Source organism: Cydia strobilella, chromosome 18 (genome assembly GCF_947568885.1).
Source record: "Cydia strobilella chromosome 18, ilCydStro3.1, whole genome shotgun sequence".
NCBI classification, from domain to species: domain Eukaryota; kingdom Metazoa; phylum Arthropoda; class Insecta; order Lepidoptera; family Tortricidae; genus Cydia; species Cydia strobilella.
In genome coordinates, this window is record NC_086058.1 from 14399796 (window position 1) to 14426834 (window position 27039).

General features: G+C 38.2%; 1 protein-coding gene across 2 annotated transcripts in view; it reads right to left on the reverse strand.

Annotated features, from left to right (window-relative positions):
- The window catches only part of LOC134749604 (zwei Ig domain protein zig-8-like), a 243156-nt gene that overhangs the window by 138774 nt on the left and 77343 nt on the right, over positions 1 to 27039 (reverse strand). For both annotated transcript variants that reach the window (XM_063684623.1, XM_063684620.1), the window contains exon 3: positions 16886 to 16915. The gene's annotated coding sequence lies outside the window, so the exon portion shown is untranslated. The remainder of the gene's footprint in view (positions 1 to 16885; positions 16916 to 27039) is intronic.

Below are 27039 nucleotides of genomic sequence, written 5' to 3' on the forward strand. Positions count from 1 at the left end.
ACTCGTGCACCCAATATACATAAACATGTACTACATACGAGTATAAAGGTCAAATGATTTATACTTTTCTGAAAAGTTTGATTACCGACAAAAACTAAAACATACGGAACCCTCGGTGGGCGAGTCCGACTCGCACTTGTCTGGTTTTTAATTTAAAAAAAAAAACAAAATAATATCTAAATGATGTCAGTCGGCCGTGCGTCTAGCTCGCGCCAATACATGTACGGACAAGTACGAGCGAAATGATATCTACATGGCAACATTTTGATATCGTACGTTCGAGTTGACCTCCAGGGGGCCTACCGCGAACGTTCTACGTGTTGCCTCAGTACTGTAAGTTACATTGTATTTTGTATTGCTGAGATGTCAAAAATCAACGGAAAATTATGCACGTGGATAGACACAAATTAATTTAAGAAGTACAAGAAAACAAATCGTAATATATTATCGTGACTTTTGACAGGAAGACGAATGAAACCACTAGAAGATGTTTTCCTAAAGTTTTTCTTTGTCTGCCCAAACTTTCCTGAGTAATACTAATAATATGTGAAAGTTGGCAAAAATTTCCTTCCTTGATTTGTCCTTTAATCGTTTGATCCATATGATCTTAGCATAGTGGTGAGTTTTGGCAGAATACCTACTAGTTTTTCAACATAATATATAAATAAGCATAATGATTTTGTAGCTGTTGGTACTCCTTAAATAATAAAATAAAATAAATAAATAAATAATACGCTACATAGGCATATTTTAATTTTTTTTAATCTTGGACGAAAAAAGTAGAGTATTGAGGAGGATAAATGTTGCGTTCAGATCATCAAAATCACACCATTAGATATCATTTTGATGTCAAACTGTAAGTTTGAATTTGCATCTGCAGCGTTGCAGCAGCACAAAATGGACGATATAACCGTAAATTTCCTCGATGAACAGCTTTTATATCGCTGCCGCATTGCTGTTGAAATCAGAACTCTCTTTTACCTTAATAAATACACATTTTAAATCTGTTACTTACTTTACTTACTTACTTTATTTAAAAGTTTACAAGCGCTGGTGGCCTAGCGGTAAGAGCGTGCGACTTTCAACCGGAAAATCGCACCCCAAAAATCCCAATCCCAATAAGGCCTGTTCCCCTCTGGGTTGGATAGTTAGATGGCAGTCGCTTTAGTAAAAACTAGAGCCTGCGTCAATTCTTGGGATTAGTTGTCAAGCGGACTCCAGGCTCCCATGAGCCGTGGCAAAATGCCGGGATAACGCGAGGAAGCAAAAGACTTTATTTATAAGTTTATTTTTAAAAGTTTCGAAGACTTGCTTTCAACCGCTTGATCCGTGCGACGAAGACAAAGGCGGAGGCAAATTGTGTAACAAGATAAGCGGCTATGTAAATTTATATCAATTCGCCAAAGGTTCTCCGAGGGAAGCGACATAGATATACAAACAGTAAGAAAACAAACTGATTGCGTTAATTTTAGTAACCAGTAAGACAACGAAGTGATGACAAGTGAAGGTAAACTTTACAGTGATACTGTGCACAGAGAGAGGGTCAACAGACAGTACTCTCTCCAGGCGGGTGTTGTGCCTCGGGACCGAAGTTCGTTGAGAGTTGATCAGAAGTAGTATTATATAGTACCGACCGACCACAAACCCGTCCTTCCGTCCATTTTAGTAGGACCGAGAGAGTAGAGTTGACGACCGGTCTGGCCTAGTGGGTAGTGACCCTGCCTGTGAAGCCGATGGTCCTGGGTTCGAATCCCGGTAAGGGCATTTATTTGTCTGATGAGAACAGATATTTATTTTGTTCCTGTCATGGGTGTTTTCTATGTATTTAAGTATTTATATATTATATATATCGTTGTCTGAGTACCCATAACACAAGCCTCCTTGGGCTTACCGTGGGACTTAGTCAATGTGTGTAAGAATGTCCTATAATAAAAAAATGTCCATTGACATAATAAAACTTAGAGGATATAATCAAATGGAGTAGCCATTAACAGGCATTCCTGTAATGGTGGTATATGGACTGACGTTTATCTGACATGGCTATTTTTACGTTACGTATACATTTGACGTGCCCCTCTCCCACAAAAATCGGCAGACTGTTTTGCACAGAAAATTACAGACAAGGCGTCTCCGTTTGGTTATATCCTCTAAGTAATAAAATGACAATAAGTAACTATTACCTATTTAGGCTGACAAGACTCTATTTGGCTCTGAGATAGTTACGCCAAAATAAAATGTTAGTACCGGCAAAGAGGATATAATATGATAGAGGGGTACAGTCATAGTACATTTTGTAGTCACAGTAAATTCACTGCCATGTGAACACACACGATTAAAACTAAAAATAAAAATATCAAAAATATATTTATATATGCATAAATGATTTTTTTAATTTGTATTTATTTTTATATGATTTTGACCCATGTTCTTGTTGAAATTGTTAAATAACAAATAGGTAACCGTCAACGCCATCTATTCGAGAGTAGGCCAAAGGTAGTGGCACCATCTGATCGAGAATAAAATTTTCTTGGTTTTCGAGGCACGTTTTTTCCTTTGACTGTATCCATCTATTACGGAGTTATATCTATCTTTGGTACCGGTCATGTCAACGACTAATTTCAAAACATAGAATGCTAATACACAATCCTTCGTCCTTTTATTGATGTAAATGTTTTATTGTATACAAAATATTGTTTCGTGTATCTTTAATAATATTTTAAATGCATTTGAATAAATAGTTTATATATTTGCTAAATTATTCCCCTTCATTACATCGGTGTCATTTTCAACGTGTGTTGTCAAAGACTCCTTGCCACTAAAATAAATTTAATTATTACCACTGAAAATCCACAATATGGCGAGCATCAAATAAAATCTTGTCAGTGTATATTTTAATACCTATATATTTCAATTTCAGAGAACCATAAATGAAAAGTTGGCAGAAGAAAGGTCGTTACTATCCTTGATGGTTGTTTGGACATGAATAATGAAGCATTATTTACAATTATTGCCAAAATGTGTGTTAATGATAAACACAGATTTAATATATACGCTAGATGACGCAAATACCACGATTTGTATTGAAACCAAGCGTGCCGACTTTTTCATACAAAATTTACGCATAATATAATTTTAAAATTACTTATCTGTGATAGAAAATTTGTTCTTGCCTTTAACGAAGCATTTTTTAAGTTTTCACGGACGTCCGGCTGCAACAACTGACGCGCGTGGACTGTAAAGAGCGACGGTCAACCTCGACGCTTCGTCGGGGTTCGGACACGCGAAGTAGATGCATTTGCGTCTTCTATGGTATATTTATTTCTGTGATAACCATTTTAAATAATGAAATAAAACTGACTAAATTTGAGTCAAACTCGCAATCGATGAATTCAGTAGAAACTTACAAATATTGTTTAACTTTTTTCCTACAGTTTTTTACAGCAGCAATAGACATTGCAAAATGCTTGAATTCCGGATGCGTTTTTAAATAGCAGTCAACTCTTTCTGAATAATACAGAAATTTTAGATTGCTATCTTACAAAAACACTGAATATTACCCAGTACCTAATAGTCCGACAAGAAATTGTAGAAAATTATTTAGGGCGCCACTTCCTACGTAACTGTCACATTGTTGACGTAAAATGCTTAGGAAAAAAATGCAAAAAAAGATTTACCTAAAGATTAAATCGCTTAGAATTTTCCATCTAGCATGCTCGTGTTGCCGCCGGTACGAAGTTCAGACTACGCCGAAATTATCTTTTTTTTTTTTTTTCAAAAAAGTATGGTACATTTTAAACTTATAAAAGGTTCGCCAAACTTGCGTTCAACGGCGAAATGATGCACTCATTTTCAACGTTAGTTCCCTTAATCTAATTCTAATAATTAACTTATATTACTAAGGTTAATACATACTTTTATATCACATTAACACAGTGTAAGCTGTATATATACAATATTTACCTATTTAGTCATGCGTTGTACCCAATAGCAACTTCTTAATTTTTGATTTAAAGATATTTTTACTAGCACATTCGTCTTCTATTGATAAATTGTTCAATATTCGCGGCGTGATATACTTGCGCGTCCTTTTACCATAGTAGTCGCTAGCGGTTGGTTCCACGTATTTACGACCTGGATATGTCTTATATATCACACTAAGGCGATTAAAAGGTCAAAGGTTATGTCCAGTATGTTGAACAAATATTTATCCAACCTTCACTGCCAAAAGCTAATTGAATTCTCGTAAATAGGCATAATACTGATCTCAAACTCCCCCAGTTTCGACATAATGTATGGTTGCTTTCGTGAGCTCGCCCTGAGACAAACACGGCCCCATTTTCCGAGGCAATCCACTTTGCATGTTAATCCTATTTTAGATTTGCTATGCCAGCATTACGTTGTCTTGTGTTTGTGAGTGACGTCTCTTGACTTTTCGGATCTTATTGTTGGAATTTGAATATTTTAACACTGATTGTAGCAGAGATTTATTGTATTAAAGAAGGATTATTGTATTAGAAATAAGGCCTTTGTCCAGCAGTGGACGTCTTTCGGCTGAGATGATGATGATGATGATTAAAAATAATTATTATTTCCAAGAAGGATTACTTACATCGACATAGGCCTCCCCCAGGGATCTCCACAACCACCGGTCTTGCGCTTGCGGCTCCCCGCGACCTTAACCGGATCGTCGGACCATCTTGTTGTGGGTCTTTTCCTTACATCGATTACCTTTTTGAAAATGTAGCTAAATGTCATTTAAATTTATGATCGAGTTTCTAAGCTTTCTTATTTATACTTACTTATTAAATTTCCTTTTTTAAAATAATATTTTTATTAAAATCATTTGAAAACACTACACCACAGGACTTTCAAATAGTATTACAATCAAATATTGTGTTTTCATTAGGTATTTTTAAATAAGATATCATTAACCGATTCTTGCCTTAGTTTGCAAATGCCGAAAACTTTACTTGAGCCAGCCTTTTTTTAACAACCACATTTTTAAGTGCCATGCTATTGGCCATCACTTATAATATCGCCTGACCGCCTGCAAGACGTTTAAACGGTTTCTGCCCTGAGGCCGTAGTCGATTTTGGAGCAAAAATGTAAAATTGATAGATTTAGTCGTTGAAATTATACACGTTTTGTTACGTAATATCTAAATAACAAGTATTGATTTCTATTAGCACGTCTTCTCATCTTGCCTTTTAATAATGAGGTCGCGAGCGTGCGTCACCGGTAATGCATGAAGAGAAGGGGCAGTTTTTAAAAATTCATCAAAAAATCATGGTGGTAAATTATACAAATTGATGTATAAGAATAGTTTCAGCATATATTGTAGATTGTTTAGGTATCAATATTACGTTGAAATTAAGTCGATTTTCAGAGAAATTGTCACTTGTTTTGAAGTAATTTCTGGAGAAAATTGATTTCGTCTAACTTTCATTTACACTACTACAAAGTCATAATAATAAAAATGTAGTCTGATAAACGTCAAGTACACGATATGTGTAATATAAAATTACCATGTTTAGCAGTCCAAACTTTACGAAATTTACAAATAAGAGCGACAAAATCAGTGCTTTACGCGCGTTTACCTAAACGTCCATCAGAAAAGCAAACATTACTAATTTAGTGAGTCTGTTTTCAAAAAACTGACCTGATAAAAGGTAAGATAGGAAGACGTGCTAATAGAAACCAGTACTTGTTATTTCAATTAGGTAACAAAAGGTGTAAAATTTCACGGACTAAATCTATCAATTTTACATTTTTGCGACTAAAATCGACACCGGCCTCTTAAGATGGTTCACCATCACCCCCAATGTCCTCAATTGTACAGGATTCATCATTTGGAGTATTCTTGTTAACCAATTTGACAAAACTTTAAGTCAAATAGACAGTTTTTTGTCCGTCACTGAAATTCAGGAAGAATTTTAGAACCCCGTACACCGTGTTTTAATAAAGGTGACGTTCGGATATTAAGTGCAGCTACAATACTGTTGCGGCATCGTTGTTGCCGTCGCTGTATCTGTCAATTTTCTTGATAAAATGGGGCATTTTCTATGAAAAGGGACCTTATTGTCGATGGCGCTTACGCCGCACAGCGTCGCGCGGCATTGTATTTATATCGGAGCATCGTTTATAATGGCGTAAGCGCCATCTACAATAAGGTCCCTTTTTATAGAAAATACCACAAATTACTAACGGAATGAAGGTCATCATCGCAGCAGTAATCCGGCGGCGAACGTCACTCATTGCAATTGTGTAGTCTAAATCCGAATGGTATTCAAAGATCTGCGTGTCAAGACCGTATCAAGATCTATAACAAATAGTTAAATTAGAATCAGCCTCCGTTCTTAAATATGGCGTAGCTAGGCAGGAAATAGTTAACCAACAGGGGTATGCGATAGCAAGTTATGAGCTTATGACGAGGGTCGGCAAGTTCTGTGGAAGATAATATCACGTGTTTTTAGTTTGGTCTCATGAGGCTGGTAATTTCGGCATGGTAGTTGCTGTGTTATGCGCACTAGACACTACCATTATTCCTGCCGTGCCTAGTAATAGTATAAATGCAGGGGCCCACTGACTATCAGTCCGCCGGACGATATCGGCCTATCAGTTAGAACAAAAATTTGACAGTTCCGAACAACTGACAGGCCGATATCGTCTGGCGGACTGATAGTCAGTGGGCCCCTTTAAAGTTGAAATTTTCTGAGGGATTTTTTTGGCTTAAACCTTAAGCTGTTAAAAAAAACCGGCCAAGTGCGAGTCGGACTCGCGGCTGAAGGGTTTTATACCATTACGCAAAAAACGGCAAAAAAATCACGTTTGTTGTATGGGAGCCCCACTCAAATATTTACTTTATTCTGTTTTTAGTATTGGCAACAGAAATACATCGGCTGTGAAAATGTCAACTGTCTAGCTAGCACGGTTCATGAGATACAGCCTGGTGACAGACGGAAAGACAGACAGACAGTGGAGTCTTAGTAATAGGGTCCCGTTTTTACCCTTTGGGTACGGAACCCTGAAAATCCTTTGTTTCTTTTATGCAAAGCGGTCAGCTCTGTCTTCGGCACGTGCCAAAGCAACTATTGTAAGAAAACAATTTTTAGGATTATCAGTGTTGACAGTTGGACCGATCTATCTCCACATACTTTGTAGAGATGTCGAATTGATCATTGCATGATGTGGCAATGAAATGATCGGTTGGTCACATCATAAAAAAGTCAAAATAACCTAACCATGTCCTTAAGTGATCAATCGGCAGTAAAGGATGACTCACGTTAGCCCGGGCCGTGACCGGGCCGGAGCTTCCGGCGCTTCGTTTTCTATGGAAAACATCACGTGATCACCTGTCTTGTCATAGAAAAGTAAGCGCCGGAAGCTCCGGCCCGGTCACGGCCCGGGCTAACGTGAGTCATCCTCAATGCCGCGCTGAAATACTGCTGCATTCGACTGTTTTATTGCAGGAAATGTGAAAAAGTTCGCGAAATTTATATTAAAGACTGCATTACTGCCGCAAAGGTCATAATCGTTGGTGCTGCCCGGAATTTTGACATTTGCGGCAGCATTGCTGCAATACTGCAGCAGTACTTCTGATGCAGTCTGAATCCGAACAGTACCTTTACACTTCAAAATCTATTTAGTTAGCTTAGCCGAATTTTAGATACTATTTAGCTAACAAGCTTCTCAAAATCATGTTAACAACTGTAGAAACTGTTCATGACTTTTTATTACAAATTGTTGTATAAAGTACCGCATATTTCCCAATGATAAATACCGACCTATAATTCTAAATCAGAAAATCACCCTTACGAAGTAAAAGCGAAAGAGGGTTGGCAAACATGCACCACATTTCCGATTCATACGGTCACGCATTGTACATGAGAAATGTAGGAAGTGTAGCATGTATTAAAACAGATGAATCACGGGAGAAAACATCAACATTATTTAAGGTGCAGTACTTAGGTTCAGAGAACGGAGTTTTTAATAAGTCATAGCGCTTTTTAGGATCACAATACGGCCGCCATAAATTCAACTAGTAATCTTGAGGCCTTTATCGAGGGACTGTATCGATTCAAATCCTGAGTTTTTTGACTTTAGCTCGATAAAAAAAAAATCACGAACATAGGTCTAAAATGCACTTTTAAAATGTGTAGCAAATTATGCACAAAAGCTAAAAATATAAAAATTGCTTCTAAAAATCGGCAATATCACGTTTGAAGGAACGTATTGATTACTTTTTAACTTTTTTTAATGTACAAAATTTTAAAATTAAAAAGCATGATATCCGCGCTCCCGGACACGCACTTCCATCTCGCTCACGCTTACGCTCAGTGAGAGTGAGAGAAGATCACGAACTTACCGGGCCTTAATACAAAGGCTAAAGTAACGTTTATCTGAATAATTACATTTTTATACCACGTCGCTGGCAAACAAGCATACGGCCTGCCTGTTGGTAAGCAGTCACCGTAGCTTATGGACGCCTGCAATACCAGGGATATTAATGCGAGATGTCGACCCTTTAAAAACCTGTTCTTCGAGATACGAAGTAATGGGTTCTCAATGTAACGTATTAGCTGCGATTTTTGAATTGTAATTTAAAGATTTGATCCAATCGAATGGGAGTCAAGTGGATTTTTTTGTTTTGTTTGTTTCGGAACGTAATTTTTTTTTTGGGTTCCGTATCTCAAAGGAGAAAACGGAACCCTTATAGGATCACTCGTGCGTTTGTCTGTCTGCCCGTCACTGCCTATTTGCTCAGAAACTACTATACTAATGAAGTTGAAATTTGGTACACGTTTATGTAAGTCTGTGGCCCAATGACTGACATGTAAATTTAAGAATATACGTAAAAATAGTAAATTATTGTCGAGGCTCGGAAGTAGCTACTTGCTGGCTGAGGATTCGTTTTAAACGGACGACCTTGGGAGTCCGTTTAATTGAATCCGAAGCCAGCAAGTAGCCTTCCAGCCGAGTCATATATAGTGCTTTTCTCAAAAATGGCGCAATAAATACAAATATAATAGAAATATTTTACAGAAGCAACGTTTTTATGTATATATTTTCACAGAAAAAAGTAAAAGATTTGCTTTGCCGCCGTTTTATTTTTTTTAATTAAAAATAGAAGTGTATTTTTCTGCTGAAAATACGCCAACCTATTTGAGACACCTAAATAGTCGCGGTACCAACATTATAATAATAAGTACTGATCATCTGTTTGGCTGTTTAATGGACCTATGCCTTCATTTATATGGCCACTTCAACTTTTAAAAAGTTTGGAACTCGACAAATAATGGAATTTGTATGCAACATTGCAGTCCCGAAATCGAGACTGCAATGTTTTTAACTTTTTAATTTTTGACTGACCATAAACTACGCACTTCGCGACCTACTTTTTAACCGGCAACGTCGACTTTGCCGTCCATTTTTGAGAAAAAACTATTTCCCCCCTTATCTCCAAAACTAATGGGTATAAAACTTTGAAAAAAAAAATACTCAAAATTGCTGATAGGCAAACCTATTAGAACTCTACAGTTAAGCGTGAGTCGGACTTAAGAAAAAAACATCGTTAGAAATTGTGTGATGTATGTAAGCACGGAACCCTCGGAACGCAATTCTGACTTTTTTATTGGAACATTATAAACTGTAACGAAGCTTTGTACGTATTTCTAAAGCAGATAATCTTTGGTGAAAAAGCAGCCTAAAATAATTCTTTTTAACGTCAGATTAAGTAAGTAGGCCGTTTTCCTCACTCTGTGGCGCAGATACATTCATTCGTATAATGCTTTTACGCACCCAAATATTTACATATTTTTATCGAACACTTTTAGGAAGCGCTAAGCGAATTTGAACGTTGTCACTACGGAAATAAAGTATATTTTCTTAAGTACCTTGACGCCAAGTGATTCCGCCGCCACATACATTTCACTCCTTTGTCACACTAATGTGGACGATAAAGGGGATTTTTGTCTCCATAAAAAAGTTTTAAAGCTTACATTTTTGGTATATAGCATTAAAAAGTGTTTTTTCTCACGGCAATGACTTACGCTTTTATATTAAATACGATTTAGGTTGACTTTTTTACTTTTAACAAGTTTGGGAACAAATCAAATCATTTTGTTAAATATTTATTATTTTATTTTATTAATTATATATTTTTATTATTTTATTGACATCTATTACAGTTTTTTTTAATTTTATTATTATTATTGGGTTGATACGAGCCTTTGATTTTTTACTTACTTAAGATAATTTTACGGTATTGACTTATGGCGTTATCCATATGTACGTACGTCAAATTTAGGAAACCGTTCACGTCCATATACGTGATTTCGACATTTCTCTAAAAAAAAACTAAAAAATCCGCACGACGGCCATATCTTCCGTCACAAGTACCGCGCGGCACGCCATATCTTTTGTTTTCTTCTAAGGCCGTCGGACTGGACGCGTAATTAATTTTTGAAAATTTACCTAGCAGCAATGTACTGCAAACATTACGAGATATAAGCTTTTTATAGTAACTGCCAGCAAGCTTTGACAGTTACTTTAAAAATCTTCTTATCTCGTAACTTGTGTACTGCTTTACATTGCGGGCCGCATTATTTTGTATGGTTAATATTTTTCATTGCATTTCTAAGCAAAATTTATATCAATGTACAGTCTGGCAAAAAAGAGTAGAAATTAAAAATTGGCAACACTGTAGTGTCGTCCCTTTCAATTCAATGTAAGAAAAACGGGACGACACTACAGTGTTGCCATTTTTTAAGTTCTACTCTTTTTTGCCAGACTGTTCTTCTTAGGTCCTATGCTAACCACCGTTTAAATATTCGCCCGTATTGCCAGACTGAAGTGGCAGTGGGCCGGCCACATTTCTCGAGTGGCGACAACGTACCGGAAGACGCAGCGTGGGAAGGCCCCAGACTAGATGACAACTTCCAAATACCTAGGGGCGACATATTCGTTCACTTGAAAAAGCCCTTTAATAAAGATTAAAAAAAAAACTTCCAATACCAGCCCGACTTATAATATAACTAAGAACATCTGTAAAAAGTAATGAAATAAATTCATTTGTATTTTTTATTTTTAGGGTTCCGTACCCAAAGGGTAAAAACGGGACCCTATTACTAAGACTCCGTCTGTCCGTCTGTCTGTCTGTCACCAGGCTGTATCTCATGAACCGTGATAGCTAGACAGTTGAAATTTTCACAGATGTATTTCTGTTGCCGCTATAACAACAAATACTAAAATACGGAACCCTCGGTGCGCGAGTCCGACTCGCACTTTGCCGGTTTTTTTTTGTATTTTGTAGATGAACCGACGATCTGGCTAAAGTCGCGGGAAACCGTTGGTTGAGGGCAGCAATGACCGTTCGATATGGAGATCCTTGTGGGAGGCCTTTGTCAGCTGTGGACGTCTTTCGACTGAGATGATGATGATGATGATGATAATTAAATTTACACACTATAAGATGTCAGACAGTGAACTGGCTCCGAATTTGAGCCACCATTTTCCCAATGTTGAAATCAATCTCCCGCCGGATCGTAAACAATTTTACGACCGATAAATTATTAGAATGGCGTCGAAAATTGAATTTCTTTCTTGTGATTTCCGATTCATAAATAGGCATCTGTTGACAAAAATACCTAAGTATAATAGACGTGAAATCATAACTTCTCGTCATTTAAGTATACAGGGTGACCTTAAGACATTGGACAAACCCTGAAATCCCACGTAGGATTACTTCTCAGGAATGCTCTAACGTTAATATCTTTTTAATTAGAACAAAAATTCAAACAAAAGTTATTTCTAATAATCGACAACAAAAAGAAACATAACTATACTCTATTAATCATTGGCAGTGTTTTTGACAATTTGATCGTAAATGTTCGGCAATGATGACATTTGTTATAAGTCAGAATTATGGATGGTCTCTTATGGCAGAATTGTTGCAAAAGTGACCGCTTTCAGCTTTAAATAATAGTTCCTAATCTCTCCGGTGGCGCTAGTTAGGCTCTGGGACATGAGTATAACATGAACCAACAAATAACCCGACCAAATTACGTAGGTTGTTTTTGGTAGTATTTCGGTGTATGGTGGCGCCGCCTAATTACTGTTTTTTGATGGACACTTTTCATACATAGAGATTTGGCTCCTTTATATAGTCTCCATGGTCAGAATCTTATTAGTATCATAAAATAAATAAAAAGGTTGAAGAAGGTTTCATAGTTATTCTATGAGGATGTAACCTCAGGGGCTACTAACACATACAGGCTACTCCATAGTACAAAATTGTAATTTGTTAATTTCTTCGTAACCGCTACACCGGTTGTTATGATACTTTGTACACTGGTTCTAAATATAACATTTTAAACTTTTCGCGGTTTGAACACATATTAAATCACATTTACAAACGGGTCTGTCGCGAATTTATTTTGTTACCTTTATTTACCGACGTTTCGACACAGGTTTATGTGTTTGACAGGGTTGTGGGGTATTTATGTGTAGTGGGTGGTTTGAAAATGTGATGTTTACCTCAAACTTTAAATGCACTTTTCGTGGGGTAGTCACATAAATCTCTGTTTTGACATTTTGCTGGGACGTCAGTTAGCCGCGACCACGACCAGTGAAACCTGTGTCGAAACGTCGGTAAATAAAGGTAACAAAATAAATTCGCGATAGACCCGTTTGTAAATGTGGTTCTAAATACCCTAATGCATATATGTACATTACGGCTTTTGTTCAATGGCTAGGGACAAAGATAGATCTTTTCCCAAAGATAAGAAGAGCTAGATCGATTTTTCGCCCCCGAAAACCCCCATATATCAAATTTCATCGAAATCTTTAGAGCTGTTTCCGAGATTCCCGAAACACAACAATTACAAGAAAACAAGAATTTTAATAACAAAACTTCCGTGAGACACAGACATATTAAATATATTAATAAGGATAAGGATAAGGAGGAGGAGGAGGGTTGCGGCCCGCAGTCTGCGCCGGTCCGTCACCGTCGACGCAAGCTCCTGATGACGCTCCTCGGTACGGAGTGAAACAGGTCGAGCGCTTTCGACTTAAAACACGTGAGTGACCCGTTATTAATATATTTAAAACAAGAATTGCTCGTTTAAAGGTATAAGATAAGATAAGATAAGATTTAGTACTACGCCATCAAACTAAAGAAACGCATCCGAAAAAATCGAAAGTCGACTTACAGAACAATAAATTTTAATCAAAGGACAAATTGCTTTAGAAATTAGACAGTCTCCCCACTTGCCATTTGTCTACGGATTTGCTAACAATTCCAATGAGAATTTTAATCTTTTACAGGCCAGCTTTAATTAAAAGTGTACTTGATCACATTAATATTATTACGATTGGAAGTAATTTGTTGTGTCCTCTTTGTGTGACATTGACAGCCGGCATAATGGGCGATACAGCAATATAAAATATTTATATTTATTTATTTATATTTATTTATTTTTTGGTATCCAAAACTGGTATCGCGGATGTGGGTGTCAAGGCCGCCAAGCTCAAGTGGGATTGGGCGGGACACCTGTAGGATGCACACGGACAGATGGGCCAAAATAGCGACCGAATGGGCACCACAGATCACCCGAGGCAGAGGCAGGCCAAAAAGGAGATGGCGAGACGACCTGGATTCTTTATGTGGCGACTGGCGGGAGCATGCTCAAAGCCGTGACGAGTGGCGGAAGACAGGGGAGGCATTTGCCTAGCAGTGGGACACAATATAGGCTATAAAAAAATATATATTATATTTTTTATATACTTTTTTTTTTGCGCGTGCAATAGAAATAGCAACAGGTGAGTCAATGAATGAGAATCTATCTGGAAAGCGTCACTGCTATAGAAACAGATACCAAAGCCATCATCATTCAATTTTGGAGCTGTGGGCTCTTGTAGGTGCAGCGTGATGAAGTTGTCTCCACCTTGGTCGATCCGAAGCCGGCCCCTTAGTATCCTGGTACGACACGGCCCCTGCATGCTCCTTTACTTTGCTCGTTTTTACCAAAGCCAATCCATTACAAAAGTATTAATTATAACAAAAGAGTATATATATATATAGGATAGAGGGGTACTGTCATAGCAAATTTTGTAGTCACAGTAAATTTACTGCCATCCATCGACACACGATTAAAACTAAAAATAAAAATTTGAAAATTGAAAAAATGTAATTGAAAGTTTATTAATAACAATCGTTACAGGTCTGGTCAGGTTTGTATTTATTATTTTTATATGATTTTGACCCAAGTTCTTTCATTGATATGTGTTAAAATTGTTACGAAACCGTCAACGTAAACGAGAATAGACCACAGGTTGTTATGGTATTGGTGGTAGCGCCAACTGTGAGCGAATCAAATTTTCTTGATTTCCGAGGTACGTTTTTTCCTTAGACTTTATTCATCTTATACGGAGTTATATATAGGTCTTTGTTATAACGTAATAAGATTATTTCTACAAATTATCTCTCGATAAAATGTAATTAGCTAAAACCTCTTTTATGTTGGCCGTTATTTACCGACGTCGTAAAAAGTACGAGTAAGTGATGAGAAAAAGCCGAAAAAGGTTTCTTTTAAATTGTCCTATTATGAACACAATGTCCATTTTCTGGACATTCTATTTCGAGCATTGAAAGGGAGGTTTACCTAATGTTTCAACGGTACCTGAGATTAAAATCTAATGAAGAGATAAAAAAATTAGAAGAATAAAGAGAGCCTTTACTAGGTGGTGTGGTGAAAATATAATTACAGTACATGTACAGATGGTGCTACTTTACCGCACTAGTGCGATAATTAGCACATTACGTGACTATGTCGAAAGTAGGTATATTACAATGCGCTTATAAACGTCAAATAAAGCTACGCCGGCTCTAACCCTACACCTCTGCCCCGAAAAAAATTAAATCCCCCCTCAATTGGAGGAGGGTATCCCAAACCGGGACCGGGTATGGGACCGGCAACAAACTCGGTGGGACACCTTTTCAAAACATTACATCTTATAATTAACATGCATTACGAGTAAATAACAAAAATTACAATTTAAATTATTATTTTGTAGGAAATACGGTAAATTACGGTCTATTTACCAAATTTTATCGAAATCTGACGAAAATGAAAAAAATGACAACATACATGTTTAATTGGTGTAGAAGTTAATCCAAGATAACCAATTTCTCATTCGATTTGTAGATAAGACATATATAGATAGGGACGTTGGATAAAAATGCAAACGAATAAATTGAGAAAACCTTTCTTTTTTGAAAGTCGCCTAAAAATAGCTTGAATCCAACAATTTGCATCTTAATTGTTAAACGATTTCCATCCTTTCGGTTCATAAAACCTTTGAAGGAAAGTTTTCCCAATAGGATTTCAAATTAAATAAAAATACTGAAAACGTTCTTGATAGAACTCAAGTATAAAGTAAAGATGATTGTTTTTTTTATTTTATACAAAATATCTTTTGAAATAAAACTATGAAAACGGATTATATCGCGTATATTGAATTTATAATACATCCCGACGTTTCGAACTCTTTACAGCGTTCGTGGTCAACGGGTTCGTGTCACCCGTTGACCACTCAAGAGTTCGAAACGTCGGGATGTATTATAAATTCAATATACGCGATATAATCCGTTTTCATAGTTTTATTTCATGAGTAACTATCGCGGTAACCGAAGACAACATTACAAAATATCTTTATTCAGTATTATAAAAGACATATATATGCTAACATTTTTATACAACTACATAGTTTAGTGACCTTATTTTACCTTCACTTTTCATATAACTCAACCTAAAGTAGATACGCTCAAAGTATATAAACAAACTGGAATCATAACATTCTAAATGCCCTTATTCTTATACAAGTGCTTCTATAAAACTCCCGAGATTATTACATTTCACGGGAAAAAGCACTTTACAAGTTGTGACATCGGTACTAGCATAGAGTAACTTATACTAGAGCGGTACTGTCATAGTAAATTTTGTAACCCCAGTAAATTCACTGCCATCTGTCGACACACTTTAAAACTAAAAATGAAGATTTATAAAAATACGATAGAATGTATTTAAATATAGATAAATGATTTTTTTTATTTGCATTAATTATTTTTATGATTTTGACCCATGTTCTTTCACTGATATGCGTTAAAATTGTTAAATAACAAACGAAACCGTCAACGCCATCTATTCGACTGTAGGCCAAAACTAGTAGCGCCCTCTCAACGAGAATCAAATTTTCTTGATTTTCGAGGCACGTTTTTTCCTTAGACTGTATCTATCTATTACGGAGTTATATCTTTCTTTGGTACTAGTATTTATGGTTGAAAGTCGCTCGGCTCGCGCAGGTTGGAAATAGGGGGCTTTCTTGATATATTCTTCAACGTAGGATGGTAAAATATTTGTTTACAGTTCTTAATTTTGTAACAGGGATGTTTTATGAGATTTAAGGGCAGAATAGACTTAGGGTCGTTGTTGCCTTACTCCAGGTGGTATTTGACCTTTTTTCATTTCATGTATTTAGTCTGTCTTAGCGCCACTTGCGCCATCCCACTAACTCGGGGTTAACCGCTTAAACCGTTAACCCAGTGTCAAATTATACAGGTAACTTTGATAACTCTAGGTTTAACCGGTTAACCCCGGGTTAGTGAATGGTGGAATTGGCCCTTAAGCTCTTAAGTTAAGCGGTCATTTATTAGGTTTATTTGTAATTAAAATTTAATTTAATGTTTGAAATAAATTAATGATTTCTTAAAGTAACGAATTTGTAAAGTTAGGGCAAGGCTAAATCATAATAGTAATGAAGAGAGCAGATCTGAAAATATGGAACAAGAATAATTTCTGATCTATTAAATACACAAAATGTCACTTACAAACTCTTCCGGTAAAGAAGTTCCAGAAATCTGTAACAAAAAAAAAGAACACATTTTACACATGACCTAAATTACAGCAGTAAAAGAATGGCTACCACATTCAACCTGGCAGTAAAAGTTAGTGAAAGTTACAGTCTTTATCCCTTCACTAACAACACATTCACTGTCAACAACCCGCTGCGTGGGTTCATTTTGTATTGGAAATTGGATGCTTGGCTTGGCACTGAAAGTGTTAATAGGATAGTAGGTGACCAAAATTAAGCAAATTTGAACCAAATATTGTCTTCGGTTACCGCGATAGTTACTCATGAAATAAAACTATGAAAACGGATTATATCGCGTATATTGAATTTATAATACATCCCGACGTTTCGAACCCTTTACAGCGTTCGTGGTTAAAGGGTGACTGAGGAAAAACTACGAAGTGCAAAAATACCCACATACTAAAAATAATGAACCATCATAGACTATAAACTTTAAGGCTGGTTGTATTATAATGCAAAATCGGTTCATAAGGCTAGTTATACAATACAAATATTTTCAAGTAAATTTTCAAGTAAAGATACGCTATAAAAACTACGCCGACTCCAACCCTACACCTCGGACCCGAGAACTAAACCAAACCAAACCAAAAATTTGAAAGTTGAACCAAATTGAATTATTTCACAGTCGAAATGATGATGGAATAGTACATTTGCTAGTGCGGAAAGTATGTCATTACTTCACTAGTACCGAGATATCTACGGCTCGTGGCAAGACTCGGGACGAGTGAAGAATGACATTTCCGCACGTGTATCGAACGACGTTTTTTAATACAGTTGCGAAAAAATAAGAAAAGCAACAAGTAAGGAATAGAATTCGAAGCATTTATATTATTAATTCTGTGACATCATTGACACTGACATTATGAAGAGGTGTTTTTCTAGCTTTTATTTGACTAGAATAAATTTTGTTATTATTATTGAACCCACTTCAATGCAAGTTTTTTTTTCAAATGCATGTTCTTTAACACAGAAACAATTGTAAATATTAAAACATTGTACTATTATTACCTAAATATCGTTATTTACGATTATTTGTGTATCATATATTTATAAAAACAATATCGAATGTTGCCTTTGGAAACTTAAAACATTCTTGCAGTAAGAAAATACGCCTCTTGTTTGACAGGCGTTCCATTCCATTCAGACAACTTATTAAGAACGGTTTTTAACATTAAAAAATAAACGTGTTATGAAGAGGTAAGTAATAAAATATGAAATATGCATATTTTTCATATTCTTACATTAACAGTAGGTTTTTATGTTGATTACGACGTTTAAAGGAAACTAATATTAACACTCATCAATAAGTAGTCATGAATTGGAACAAGTAAAAATTAAAAAAAAATGGAAAAGTAAAAAGCACTAGTTCGCGAAAACCAACTTTCCGTACGCTAAACAGCCACGAAAAGTAGCGCTTTTTGAGCAACTGTATTAAAAAATATATTTTTAACACACTTTCTCAAAACGACGTTTTTATTCCACCGATTTTTGGCTCATAATCCTGGATATTAAACACGCGTGCTTCTTCTTCTGCCTCGCCTTTTTCCCGTTACGCGGGGTCGGCTTTCCCAATCATGCGACGCCATTTATTTCTGTCTTGGGTGTCTTGGTCGTGGAGTCCTAACACCTTCATGTCCTTTCGAACATTCGTCATCCAAGTTGTTTGAGGCCTTCCCATTCCCCTCTTTTTTGTAGCGATGGAAAGGCACTTTCTAACCACATGATCGTCTGGTCTTCTCATTACGTGACCGTACCATCTTAGTCTAGCCTCAGAAATTTTGTGGGTTATGGGAGCCACTTTGAAACTCCCCCTTATATGCTTCCCCCCCCCCATCCCCCTTATATTAAACACGCGTGCTCTTTCAGTGTATTATTCCACTCGTGCTTTTTCATTATATTATCCGACTGAGTTAAGAAGGTAACTGATTGCTAATAATATGCATGGAAAGGGAGCCTTCTGGTCAGACTGGCGGGCACCGGCGCGCTCCTCGCGCCTGCGCGGTGCGCGGCCGGCCGGCCCTCCCGCCGCGCCACCCGCGGCCGGGGCGAGGGGCGGCCGGCAGTATGACAGATGCAACACACAATACTAACTGTTTTAACTATTAAAATTTGATTAATATGAGTTTCTTTTTTTTCTCGCAAGTGTGTTGAAAAACGTCGTATGAAACGCGTGTGCATTGGTCATTACACACATCGGCTTTCTTATTGCGCGCTCGCTTACAGCTCGCGCGCACAATATCGCCTCGTGTGTAATGACCAACTTAGCACGCTTGTATCATAATGTACTATTCCTTTTGTCTTATTAAGGATAATTCCTCATCATCTATCCTTGCCTCATCCCATTAACTCGGGGTTGGCACATCTACTCCTGGCGCCATTTTTGGCGTCAAGCCTTGCGTCAGTAGGTCCCTTGTGACCCCAACCTTCGGACCTTGAACATGTCCAAACCATCGCAATCTGCTTTCGCGCATTTTGTTTCGGATGTTCCCGACTTTAAAGGTGCCTCTTATGTACGTGTTTTTTATTTTGTCCAGCCTTGTAACCCCCCCCTCCCTGGACCAGCGCAGCATCTTCATGAATCTCCGTTCCTTCGACAAAATTTTGTCGTTGAACTGTCAGTACTATGTTATAAAAAATAAATTGAACTTCAACAAGTTAATACATGAATATGGTGAATTTTACCAAAAAGTTGCATATAACCTTTTTTGTTTAAAATTTAATGGAAAATATTCGCAAAAATTAAAAAAAAAACCACGAACGGGACCTAGTTCACGCTAAAAGGGGGGGTTTCATCAGAGGGAGGGGAGGGGACGCTAGTGTGAGTAAAGCACCATACCCAGAGGTATCATACTACATTCATTTCATGCTGGCTATAATTTGTTTGTCTTCCCCATACAATAGAACATAACTTGACCGCAAATGAATGTGCTAAACTTGTCACAAAATGTCTACAAACATTGAACATGACAGCAACTCCACATAAAATGAACTGTCATATGGACCATCATTACACACGAGAGGTACAAACAGAATTAGCCCCAAAAACAAAAGCCAAACGTATTATTAGCTTACCACATTCAGAACATGGTTATAAAAGTTGAGCCTGCATCAACCGCATTTGTAAGCGAATGGGACCGTGACAGAGGGTTTATGCAAAGTGGGCCGGTTTGCCAGATTTATGCTTCTTTCGTCCGGGCACAAGAGATATAACCACGAATAAAGTAGTCAGGACATTTGTCCAAAACTACATATAAGTAAAAATGTTTAAATATCGTGCGTGGTTACTTTTCACGAAATTGCTTACCATGTAATAATTATAGTGTGATTTCTACAAATTATTGAGAAATATTACACTATTGAGTGATTATTACGGACCCAATGCGTGCGACCTATAGAAGGGACAGATATATGAAAGCATTTTTGGCCAAGAGGTAACATATATGGTATAACACACACAATAATAAATATTTGCTCTGTCGGTACTCTTTACGCATGTGACTAAATCAATTTAACAGATTTTAATAACAATTTATTTACATTCAAACTAACAAAGTAAAACTATAAAGCTACGGATAAGTAATTTACTTTTGTAATATTGTATTCCATGTGATTAACAATTCCACAGCATGCAAAAAAATGCTCTTTGTTCGCATAGCTCGATTATAAAATCTACGGCCTTTTTTGTTTTGCCAAATTACTAAGTTCAACGTACCTAGGAAACCCTGTAAAAGCTTTTGACAATTTTTTAACAGCAGAGTTTCACTAAAACTGAAACAAGCGGGTTTAGACGAAAGCTGTCAAAATTAATAAACGTATTCCTAATGCACCACTACATTTTCAATGAGAGTTGTTTGTTTATTCATTACAGTAATTAATGTAATGATAGATGTACAAAAGGGTTACCACAAGGTTCGGTTTTTAGACCCGCGTTGTTCAAGATATACACCCGTGCATCCGCTTTACAAATACGAAATGATTTATTTTCTAAAATGAGAACTAAACTACGCTTATATGGAGTTTCAAGCATACATTCAACCCTCAAAAATCTCAGTATTAGCATTCTATTTACATTCCCGAGGCTTAAGTAACAAACAAAAGCATGTACCCAGTCGAGTCAATTTGCATACGACGGTTTGCTCAGTGCATGCTCATGCAGTAAGAGGGTTAGAAGAGAGTACAGAAGTATAAACATGAGTTTGGCGTCAGTTTAGGAGACTAGATAGTCTGTATTTCACTTCAATTTGTTTGAATGAAATGGTGTAGCGTAGAGTTTATAAAAACAGCATCAACAACATCAACAAAAATAATTAGATAAATAAATATTATAGGACATTCTTACACAGATTGACTAAGTCCCACGTTAAGCCCAAGGAGGCTTGTGTTATGGGTACTCAGGCAACGTTATATATAATATATAAATACTTAAATACATACAAAACACCCATGACTCAGGAACAAATATCTGTGTTCATCACACAAATAAATGCCCTTACCGGGATTCGAACCCAGGACCATCGGCTTCACAGGCAGGGTCACTACTCACTACCCACTAGGCCAGACAGGTTGTTAAAAAAAAACAATACATAAATTGATAAGTATTGGAATGATCACATAAACCGGTTTTTTTACTTTGCTAGAAACGAGAAAGGTAAAAATGCAAAATTTGATTGACAACTCAAATACTACACATTAAACATACTTATAGCTATATCATACTATGCCTCCTACCAATATGTATATACGTTATACCATAGAGTAACTTATACTAGAGCGGTACTGTCATAGTAAATTTTGTAACCCCAGTAAATTCACTGCCATCTGTCGACACACTTTAAAACTAAAAATAAATATTTATAAAAATACGATAAAATGTATTTAAATATGGATAAATGATTTGTTTTATTTGCATTAATTATTTTTATGATTTTGACCCATGTTCTTTCACTGATATGCGTTAAAATTGTTAAATAACAAAGGAAACCGTCAACGCCATCTATACGACTGTAGCCCAAAGCTAGTAGCGCCCTCTGAACGAGAATCAAATTTTCTTGATTTTCGAGGCACGTTTTTTCCTTAGACTGTATCCATCTATTACGTAGTTATATCTATCTTTGGTTATACCTTATCTCCTTCTAAGTGCCAGTTGCACCATCCGCACTTGACAGACTAATCAACGTCACCCGACTCACCGCGGCGGTTTACCATGAAACTTTCCATACAGTAAAATTTTGCGAACTCTTTAACGATGACAAACAGTTTGGTGCAACGGACCCTAAGTATGATTATGATCAACTAACATTACTATTCTGAAGCAATCTCCTTCTAACCAGTCGAGCAAAAACATCCCAAAACCCTTTCAAAATTAACTGTCTCGAATACTGGCGAGAGTTCATCTTCATACCGGATGTCATTTATGTGTTCCATTGTCATAAATGTTGGAACGGGTTCTAAGAATATTCGGTATAATGTTAGCGTATATTGAACTAGCTTTTGCCCGCGACTTCGTCTGCGTGGACTTAGTAACCCCAGCTAGAGTAAGAATAGCGCCTGGAGAAAGTCTTATAGCAATTATTCAATTTGAGCATATTATGCACACAAATTAGCAGACACTTCATTAATTATCTCAATTCCACCCCGCTTTTTACTTTCTTAAGGGATGATTTTCGGGATAAAAACTATCCTATGTCCTTCTCAGGGACTCAACCTATCTCTATGCCAAATTTCATCTAAATCGATTCAGCGGTTTAAGCGTGAAGAGGGAACACACAGACAGACAGACAGACAGACAGAAGTAACCCCAGCTAGAGTAAGAATAGCGCCTGGAGAAAGTCTTATAGCAATTATTCAATTTGAGCATATTATGCACACAAATTAGCAGACACTTCATTAATTATCTCAATTCCACCCCGCTTTTTACTTTCTTAAGGGATGATTTTCGGGATAAAAACTATCCTATGTCCTTCTCAGGGACTCAACCTATCTCTATGCCAAATTTCATCTAAATCGATTCAGCGGTTTAAGCGTGAAGAGGGAACACACAGACAGAGAGACAGACAGACAGACTTTCGCATTTATAATATAAGTATGGATAGGGCAGTTAACTGCATCCGAGGATGCTGAAATGACATAATTCTAACTTGAATGCTTGTTTGCAAGTATATAAATTGTACGTCATGTTTTACGTATGGTGTGGAAGAACATTTGTGACGTTTTCAACCAAAAGGTACCACATTGTCGCTTGTCGATAAGGTTGATTTCGAATTGAAGCTATATGGGGCATTTTCTATGAAAAGGGACCTTATTGTCGATGGCGCGCGGCATTGTATTCATATCGGAACATCGTTAATAATGGCGTAAGCGCCATCGACAATAAGATCCCTTTTTATAATGCAACAATAAGTACCTTTTTGGTTGAAAATGGCACATTTAATCCCATTGTAAATATCTCTCCTAAACGGTGCGCCGTAGCTCAAAAATGAACATTTTTTTTATTCCCCTTAAATACCTCACGCACTGTATAACCTATCACATTAGGACATGAAACAATCATCATGATCATCATATTTTATTATTATTTCATTGCAAGTTTGAGAAACGCACTAGAAATCTTTTTTTTTTTTTACTACGTCGGTGGCAAACAAGCATACGGCCCGCCTGATGTTGTAATAATGTTATGTAATGTGTAGTTGTGGTAGCGGGATCTGACTCCAAATGAAACAACTAAATCACTTTCACAGCTGTATTGTTGCTAAGCGGTACACAGTCTCAAGCACAAGCGGAAGGAATATAAGGTAAACAATGCGTAAATCGTAAGCGTTAGCAAGCGCGAGCGCAGCGCGGAGCGGCAAGCATTCGCCGTCAAGTTAGGTGTCCGACTGGCGTGGCATGCGGCTCGGACGGCGCGGGCGCGCGCCTGGTCGAGCCGGTTTGTTGGTGTGACGTCACGGCTGCCCGTCCATCGCGGCCGGAGATCGACCGACACAGTAGCTAGGATAATTTGTTTGTATTGATGTTGATTTTAAGGTGTTTATTTATGTATATATTGCATGTAAGTTACTTTAGTGAAAGTGAACGTTTTTATATATTTATTTATGTATTTATACTTATATGTATCGTATTTATTTATTTATATTTATTGTATGTGTAGCTTTATTATTTATGTTTAGTGTTATAAATATTTGGTATTAATATTACATGCTAGTTATGTATATAAGTAAATATTATGATATTATTTATTAATATATACATGCATTTAATAGAAGTATAGTGGTTACACCACATCACTCCCTCCCAGAGACCGTCTTACGGGCGATAATAATCTGGAAACTTTACCCGTCTGCCAGATCTGGTATGTGTTTTCTGCTTATTACTTTCTGTTTCTTTGGTCTTCTGGGGGTGTGTACTCATCTTATCTTTCTTTTCAGGTTCTCTTACGTTGCTGTTGGTGCTATCTTCGAGCGTATAAGCTGGCTTCAATCTGTCAATGGATATGGTGTTCTCTTTTCCATTTACTTTCAGCTTCCAAACTTTGTCTCCTCGTTCTATTACTGCGTGTGGCCCAGTGTAGGCTGGCGTTAATGCGCCACGTACAGCGTCTTCTCTTACGAAGACGTGAGTGGCTGACTTCAGGTCTTTAAAAACGAAAGTTCTCTTGCTTCCATGCCTCGAAGTAGGCACAGGGTGCAGCTGCTGGGTAATATTACGCAGGCGCGCAGTAAAATCGGTGACATCGGTTGTCGTAACTTCGCTGGGTTGAAAGAACTCGCCAGGTAGCCTTAAGGTTTCTCCATAGACGAGCTCTGCGGATGACGTCTGCAGGTCTTCTTTGAACGCACTTCTTATTCCTAGTAAGACTAGTGGTAAGGATTCCGTCCAGTTCTCCTGCGCGTGACAGACAATGGCTGCTTTTAACTGCCTGTGGAATCGTTCAATGAGACCGTTACAGGCAGGGTGATATGCCGTTGTACGTCTGTGTTTAAATCCTGCTATTTTTGCCAAGTACGCGAAGAGTGCCGATTCAAATTGCCTTCCGCGGTCGGTGACGATGTCCACAGGACAGCCGAATCGGGATATCCAAACAGACAGGAGAGCCTTGGCGACTGTTTCAGCTGTAATGTCCATCATCGGAATGGCTTCTGGCCAGCGTGTGTAGCGATCAATGGCAGTAAGACAGTAGCGGTAACCTTGAGATGGCGGCAGAGGTCCGACGATATCTATATGGACATGCGAGAATCGGGCTTTAGGCAGTTGGTACGTTCCTAAGGGTGCCTGGACGTGCCTCGTTACTTTAGAACGTTGGCAGGCTGTGCACGCTCTAGCCCAGTCGTGACAATCTTTGTTCATGTTAGGCCAGATAAATCGTTCTGCTACGAGCCTCGCTGATGCCCTAATTCCAGGGTGACTAAGCGAGTGCAGACTATTGAAGACTTGCCGGCGATATTCAGGAGTCACGTAAGGTCTCAGAGTTGACGTGCTACTATCACAGTATAGCTCGGTGGCGGCACCGGGTATCATCATCTTCTTCAGCTTGATGGTATGGGTCGTGTCACCGTCTAAAATGCGTTTCAGCTCTGAGTCCTTGCCTTGAGCTTTCGCAAGTTGCACAAGGTCGACAGGCTTTTCTAGCTCCTCTATCCTTGACAGTGTATCAGCTACCACGTTGTCCTTCCCTGAAATGTGGCGTATATCTGTGGTAAACTGAGATATCAGGTCAAGATGGCGAAATTGCCTTGGTGAGCAGTTCGACTTGTGTGACGCGAAGGCGAAGCACAAAGGCTTGTGGTCGGTGTATACCGTAAAAACTCGTGCCTCTAACATGTGCCTGAAATATTTGATTGCGTTATATATTGCAAGCAACTCCCGGTCATATGGCGAATACTTTCGTTGGGCGGGGCTCAGCTTCTTCGAATAAAACGCAATTGGCTGCCAATCGTCCCCGTGCTTCTGCTGTAGCGCCGCGCCAACCGACGTGTCTGACGCGTCTGTGACCAGCGCCAGAACAGCCTTACCGTCAGGGTGTGCTAGCAATGCTGCGTCACATAGACTTTTCTTGCAGTCGTTAAAAGCTTTTAACGTATCGGCCTTTAGCACAACTGGCTGTGATCCTTTGGCTGATCCAATCAGTAAGTTGTGCAGTGGAGCTTGTAATTGTGCTGCTTGCGGAATGAAGCGCCGATAGAAATTGATCATTCCCAAGAACCTTCTTAGCTCTTTGATGGTTCTCGGAGCCGGAAATGTCTCGACTGCTTCCACCTTCACTGCCAGTGGTTTAGTGCCTTCCGCCGAGATGCGGTAACCAAGGAACTTTACTTCCGGTACGCCGAAGATACATTTGGAAGGGTTTACGACGATCCCGTAGTCCCGAAGCTTGCCGAACAGCTGCTTCAGGTGTTCCATGTGAGCCTCTTCATTTTCGGAGAAAACGAGAAAGTCGTCCAAGTAGGCGAATACGAAGTCCATCTCTCTCGTGACTTCATCCACGAACCTTTGAAAAGTCTGCCCAGCGTTCCTGAGTCCAAACGTCATGTAAGGAAACTCGTACAATCCAAAGGGCGTTGCTATGGCAGTCTTCACGATGTCATCAGGATTCACCGGTATTTGGTTGTACGCTTTTACCAAGTCTATGGTGGAGAAAACTTTACAACCTGATAGCTGGTGAGCAAAGTCGTGGATGTGGCGGAGAGGATAGCGGTCTGGAACAGTTCGCGCGTTTAACTGTCGATAATCTCCGCAGGGTCTCCAGCCGTTATCCTTCTTTGGTGCAAGGTGTAATGGCGAAGACCAGGGGCTTGACGATGGCCGTGCTGTTCCATTCTTGAGCATCGCTTCAAACTCCGTCTTGGCAATCTTCAGCTTATCTGGAGCTAGCCTTCTTGGAGTACAGTGCACCGGTGGTCCCTCGGTAGTCGTGATGTAGTGCAAAGTGTTGTGCTTTATTTCTCGGTGAATACCGGGAGGCCGTGTTATCTCCGGGTACTCTTTCAAGATGTCATTATACTTCGACTCACCATGGAGAGTTTTGATGGAAAACACGGTGTCCTCTGGAGTGACGGCTGTGGCAATCGCTGATAGTAGCGTCGTGCAGTCCAGCAAGCGCTTATGGCGGCAGTC